This window comes from Phaseolus vulgaris, chromosome 10, assembly GCF_051622355.1.
Source record: "Phaseolus vulgaris cultivar YP4 chromosome 10, ASM5162235v1, whole genome shotgun sequence".
In the NCBI taxonomy this organism is placed as follows: Eukaryota; Viridiplantae; Streptophyta; class Magnoliopsida; order Fabales; family Fabaceae; genus Phaseolus; species Phaseolus vulgaris.
This window is the reverse complement of record NC_143507.1, coordinates 23,400,061-23,406,938: the sequence shown is the minus strand read 5'-3', so window position 1 is coordinate 23,406,938 and position 6,878 is coordinate 23,400,061.

Below are 6,878 nucleotides of genomic sequence, written 5' to 3'. Positions count from 1 at the left end.
CTTCGAAGCCAAGCACCCAGGAGACCGCCTGTGGGTTAGCTTGAATGCGATTGTTGGGAGGTCAATCTTCGCCTTCTTCCAGCAATCCTATAAAGACTGGAAAGGGAAGTTCGTCCAAGTGCGCCCTAACGACAAGGACGCCTCCCTACTCGACGGCTTCCCCTTGTACTGGGTGGACAAGGGGAAGAAAGAGTCCAAGAGCTGCTTCAGGAGACCCAGAAGTCCTGATAGCATGGGAGCGTTGGACAGAGATCTCTGCCTTTTCTGGAAAAGGGTGGCGGATGCCAACATCACTTTCCTTACCACCACCCTGATCTGCTTCGAATTCTACGAGGACCAACTCGAAATTCGAATAGGTTAGAACATTTAAACTGTTGTTTTAATATTGCTTCTGTTTAACTGTTTCTGGGCGTCTTGTGCATTATGCGCAAGACTTTGGTTTTATTTTTTTGCACTGATCATCTGCTTTGCTGCATACTGCCTTATGCACTTATTTTCTCTCTGAGTTAACCCATGCATTTTTGTTCTATGCAGATAACATGTTGGGCAAGGGTATGCTTGCTGAATTGAGGGCGCTCGCCCGAACCCACGGGCTGGCGACGGGCTCTCAAACAGTACCGAATTCGGTGGTGGAGATCGCCGTTGCCCAGGGTCGATCGCCACCTAAGGGCCCAGCTCCCTCCGACGTCCAGCCCGTCGCCCAACGTAAGAAGCTTGTCCTCAAAAGGCCTAAGAGGAAAGCTCCCCAGATAGTCCACGAGGAGGAGGAAGAAGATGACGAGGTCACCGAAGATGGCCTCGTTACAAAGAGGAAGATGGTGGCACCTTCTTCACCACCTGCCCCACCCCCTCTTCCAATCTCAACACCGCCATCCACGCCTGCTCCACCTCCAACAATGCCATCTCCACCAGCTCCCGCTTCCCCAGTCCAAGCCATTCCGTTGGCAACTGCGCCACCCGCGGTCGAGGCCGCCGAAGACAATTTCTTGGAGGACCCCCCAAGCGCCTCCACGCCATATGTATCAGCTGGAGGGGGTCCTCCTTCTAACGCCTCAGCTGCAGATGCCGCTCCAATCGGGGATGAGGTTGCCCACACCTCTCCGATTTTGATCACCGAGTCCCCGACGTCGCCACCACGAGCAGAAGTACCCACTGAAGAACCAACTAAAGAAGGTGGCGACGGAAACCAACAACAGGCCCCACCAGCGCCTCTCCAAGCCGCAAACCTCCCTCTTGAGGTCACGAGGATGTGGGAGCCTCTATCTGCTAAGCTGAAGACGATAGCAGAAGACATTCCCGCCATCATAACCAGGGCGGTGCAGAGCTCCACCAGGAAGCTCCAGGACGACCTCTTCAACCTTAAGACAGAGAACAGCACCATGAAGGTTGAGGTGGAGAAGTTGTCCTTCAACTTGACACTCGCGGAGATTGAGCACTCCCGAGTAGAAGACGCAATGAACACCGAGCTCAGATTGGCGCGCAAGGAGGCCACTGATCTCCGCCATAAGGTGCAGCAACTGGCTCAAGAAAAGATTGAACTGGAGAGCAAGATTGTGCCTTATCGCGTCAGGGTGGCTGACCTGGAGGCTCTCATTAAAACTGACGCCGCCAAGGTGAAGAAATTGGAGCAAAGGTCAGCCGACCGAGAGACCCTCCTTGGAAAGGTGGAAAAGGCGAGGGATGACGCCATGGCTGAGCTCGCTGAAGCCAACAAGGAAAAAGGGGAGCTCGCTGCCGAATTGGGACAAGCGCAAGCAGAATCCAAGAAGGTTGCTGAAGACCTTCTCCAGGCTCAAGAAACCAATGAACAACTCAAGAAGCAAGTTGAAGAGCTGGAGCAGCAGAATAAGGAGCTGAAAGAACAGACTGAAGATCTCAAGAAACGGATTGAGGAACTTCAGAAGCAGATTGAAGAACTCAAGCTGAATTCTGCTCAAATTCTGGCTGCTGGATTCGAAGCTGCGCGGGAACAATTTGCCTGCTTGTTCCCCGACCTGGACCTCAGCATGGTGTCTCTTGATAACGAGGTAGTGGATGGAAAAGTGGTTTCCGCTGAAGACTAATCGATTCTCTCCATCTGCTACCTTCGTGCCTTTCCCTTGTATATAATTCTGTAATAAACTCGTATTTTCTTGTACATGTATTTTTGAGCTGATACTTTACTTAACGAAATTACTTTTGCATTTCTTCTTGTAACCCCTTCGTCTACCTTTAACTTTCCTTGCGTGATTTACTTCAAAGAAATAACTTAGTAATCTCGTAGGCACGATCTTGTACTGAGCTGTTTCGAACCATCTCAACTTCGAATAATAATCACATTTAACAACTCGTAAACTTAAGGCAATGAACCTTAGCGTAAAATGATACTTCAAGCAATGGACTTTAACTCAACCCCTGGCTTTATGACGTCGTTACACCCGATCTGCTTCATTAAACAGGTCTTTGACTTCTCGCCATTGCTTGAACGTTTCCTGGTCGCTAGAGACTCTTGGTGACACCAGCTTCTTCCTGCCTTCACACCTTGGCCATTGCTCTTTCATCTGGGGGGTAGAGGCGCCTTTCGGATCCTTCTATACCTCCTTGTGCTTCAGAGCAAGAGACCGGGTGGTTAGGCGTTCTCTTCGAACCTACCTTAGCCACCCTCAGAACTTCTTCCACCCTCTACACCATACTTGAACTCGTTCGAGACGAGAAGGATTTTATCTTGCCTGAACTCGCTCATAGGCGAGAAGGTCTTTAACTCGCCTGAACTCACTCATAGGCGAGAAGGTCTTTAACTCGCCTGTACTCGCTCATAGGCGAGAAGGTCTTTAACTCGCCTGAACTCGCTCATAGGCGAGAAGGTCTTTAAATCGTGCCTCTACATTGCCCCAGGGGTTACATCTCCTCCCCCCCCAGAAACACTGAGGACTTTTACTGGTGCCTCTACATTGCCCCAGGGGTTACATCTTCTCGCCCCCAGAAACACTGAGGACTTTTACTGGTGCCTCTACATTGCCCCAGGGGTTACATCTTCTCGCCCCCAGAAACACTGAGGACTTTTACTGGTGCCTCTACATTGCCCCAGGGGTTACATCTTCTCGCCCCCAGAAACACTGAGGACTTTTACTGGTGCCTCTACATTGCCCCAGGGGTTACATCTTCCCGCCCCCAGAAACACTGAGGACTTTTACTCTTTCTCGCCTGCACTCGCTCGACGGCGAGGAGGTCTTTTACTTGCCTTGTGACTAGCAGCGAGTCACTCTTAGCCATCAGCACCCTAGCTCCCATCTCCTTGGCCAGCAAAATTCCGACGATCAGCGCCTCATACTCTGCTTGATTGTTACTGGCTTTGAAGGCAAATCTCAAAGATTGCTCGATCAGCACGCCATTGGGCCCTTCTAAAATGACTCCAGCACCGCTACCCTGCTGGTTCGACGATCCATCCACCGAGAGTACCCAACGGAAGCCGTCCCCTTCAACTCGTGTCGCCTCAGACGAGAGCTCGACCACGAAATCTGCAAAGATTTGCCCCTTGATCGGGCCTCGGGGCTCATACTTGATGTCAAACTCTGACAGCTCCACTGCCCATTTCACCATCCTTCCCGCAACGTCGGGCTTCTTCAAAACTTTCTGGATGGGCAGGTCAGTCATCACCAGTATGGTGAAGCTATGGAAATAGTGGCGCAACCTCCTCGCTGAAAACACCACAGCCAGCGCAGCCTTCTCCAGGGCCTGATATCTCGTTTCGGGGCCCTGCAACACCTTACTAACAAAATAAATAGGCTTCTGAGCCTGATCTTGATCCTGGGCAAGCACCGCACTCACCGTCCTCTCAGTTACAGCAAAATACAACCTGAGAGGGGTTCCCACCAGCGGTTTGCACAAAACCGGCGGGCTCGCCAGATACTCCTTCAGCTTGACGAAGGCTTCCTCGCACTCCTTCGTCCAGGCAAACTTGTTATTGCGCCTCAAGCACCTTGTCGCCCACCTTCTCAGGCGCTTTCAACCTAGCAGATATATTGGGAATGGCGATCAGGTCCGCCAATCCCATAACAAACTTGTGCTTAGGCGGGCGATTATATTCCCAGCGTGCTGGTTGCTGGTGTCCCTGGCCCCTCCCCTTGTTCCTCCTATCATAAGGATGGCAAGTCCTTTGGTCCTTCCTGGCCGCCGCCGCTGTCTCCAGCACCCTTTGCGGCTGGATCCTGGTCTGGGCGCGTGGCCTAGCGGGAGCCACGCTCCCTCTCTTCTCGGCGACCTCACTCTCGTCGGCGATGTGAGCCACCGCAAGTCGCCTGACCTCAGCAAACGTTGCAGGGTGAGCCCTGATCAAGGCCTCGCAGAATGGTCCTGGCAGCACGCCCTTCTTGAATGCATAGACCAGCATTTCTTCATCTTTAGCTGGCGATCTGACCATCTGCGCTCCAAAGCGATTCAGGTAGTCTCTGAGGGACTCTCCCTGGTACTGCCTTATATCAAACAAATCATAAGACACCCTGGGCGGTGCCTTGTTCACGATGTATTGCTCGACGAAAACCTTCGAGAACTGCTGAAAATTGGTTATGTGACCGTTAGGCAGGCTCACAAACCATTCCAACGCCGTTCCCTGGAGCGTGCTCACGAACATCTTGCAATACATGGCGTCTGACCCTCCCGACAGCATCATCTGCGTATGGAACGTGGTTAGATGAGCCTCTGGATCCTCCACGCCGGTAAAGACAGCGTTGACAGGGACCACGCTCGTAGGAATAGGCGTGTCAGTAATCGCCTGAGCGAAAGGCATAGGAAAAACACGAGGTGGCGACGACGGCGCGACCTCTTCAGCAGAAGAACGCCCTTGCTGCTCCTGAAGAGCTTGACGCAGCTCCTCAGTCACCTTGCTGAGCTCCTCATTCCTGGCGCGAGAGGCGACCAGGTCCTCATGCATTCTCGCCTGCTCTATGCGCGAGGCTTCCACAGTTGCCTGCAACGAACGCATCATCTCTGCCATCTGCGCCATGGTCATGGCAGCGGCGCATTCAGCAGCGACGGGCGCAACTGGACTTGAACGATTGCTTCTCATTTTTCTCATGAAACTCAGCGAATCACAGAATGCAGCGAACAACACTTACTTCAGCTACGATTGACTCAGCGATCAATCGGAAAAACTGTGCGAAACTCCGCAAGAAAATTCAAGAACACCGCAACCTCCAAAGAAACCTGCAACTCCACCAGAAACCACTGCTCTTCCCACGGATAACTAATCGAGCGAAAGAACTCAACTCCACCGAACAAATTACGCGTAAACAGCAGGAAAACCTCCCTTCACCGATCGAAAACCCAAACGAACGGTATAAAACGCGAATTCACCGAACAAATTTCAAGCAAACAGCGAACGATGGTTGCACCAGCACACAACCACGCAGAAAACTTCGAAAACCTTCAAGAACTCACGCTGTGGATGGGAGCAAGTTTTACACGGCCCCACGGTGGGCGCCTGATGATCCTGCCTGTTGACCGGAACGCTGGAAACTGCCTCGTCAAAGGATCGACGTGCGCACCGCTTCAAACCTCCGCTCTTCTTCGAGATCCACCTCAAGAACCTGCAAAGGAACAGAACGGCGCCGCTGCGGCCGATCGCACTCCAACGCCCAAGTCAGTAACCGAATCACCAAATACTAAGAGAACAGGAACCGTGCAAATTCTCTCTCACAGTAAGCTCTATAACTCGCAAGCGTAAAGAGTGTAATCTGAACGCGCGTACCTCAGAAAGTTCGTTGAGAACTCTTATATACCTGGTTACTTTCTCTCTCCTGGCAGTTACAGACTTGGACACGTGGCTCGCATCTAGTCGTACACGTGCCTTCATCTGGAGCCTCCTTGACTTGGGCGCTGCTTCTACTCTCATTTTGCTAAGTTACTTATGCATGGTACTGCCCAGTGCATAGCTAACTTGGGAGCGCGATCTCTACTGGAACTGGCGAGTTAGGGTGCCTTCGTACACCTTCCATGTGGTCTCGCCGGCCGCCTTCATAATCTGCACCACCTTCATCTCTGGCGATGTGCTTGCTCTGGCGATCTCCAATCACTAGGTCGCCTGAGTTTACATCTGGCGACTTCATCTTTAACCCGGTGATCGCCGATTCTGGTATGCTAGAGATCGGAACACGCCAACTTAATAACTGGCGACTTCACGAGCCCCCCGACTTCCTTCCCTTCTGCCAACCTGGCGCCTTGTCAACACGCCTATACTGTAGCTGGATGCCACGTCATCACTTCCGATTATCAGGGCGGTACACTTTTCAAACTCGGCAAGAGACACACAACTACCATTCTTTGCTTTCACCATCTTCCCAATCAAAAGGGTTCTACTCGAAAGCTCGATGATAGAATCAGCCAAAGAAGCAACATCCTCAGCTTTCAACATGTTATAAGATGACTCAGAAAAGGAAGTTTGGACAAACTTAGCATATTTCGTGGAAGCACCAAAAATAGATTCGGGAAGAGGTTCTGTTGAACCACCTTTAGCATGACGGTGGCACCTAGAAGAAGAATATCATTTTTTGCTACTTCTAGCACGTTTTTTGGACTTTTTTTGAGGGACCAGCAACATGATCATCTTTTGCAGGTTCAGTGGCTTTGATACGAGAAAGAGGTTCCACAATTTCTACCTCTACTACAGGGTTGACCATATTCTTACGCCGAGGAGTGACATCACCCGTTCTGTTAAGAAGTTTTGTGAAATATGAACAACATTTTGGATTTGTAGACGCCATCAATGCTGAAAGTCAATGAAAAATTTAGCAAAGTTAAAAATCTCATGCTATAAAACGAGACGAAAGCGAAACAATTACATACCGATGAGATCCTCTTGTGGACTTTTTGAAGTATACAATTGTAACAAAGCGCGAGTGGGA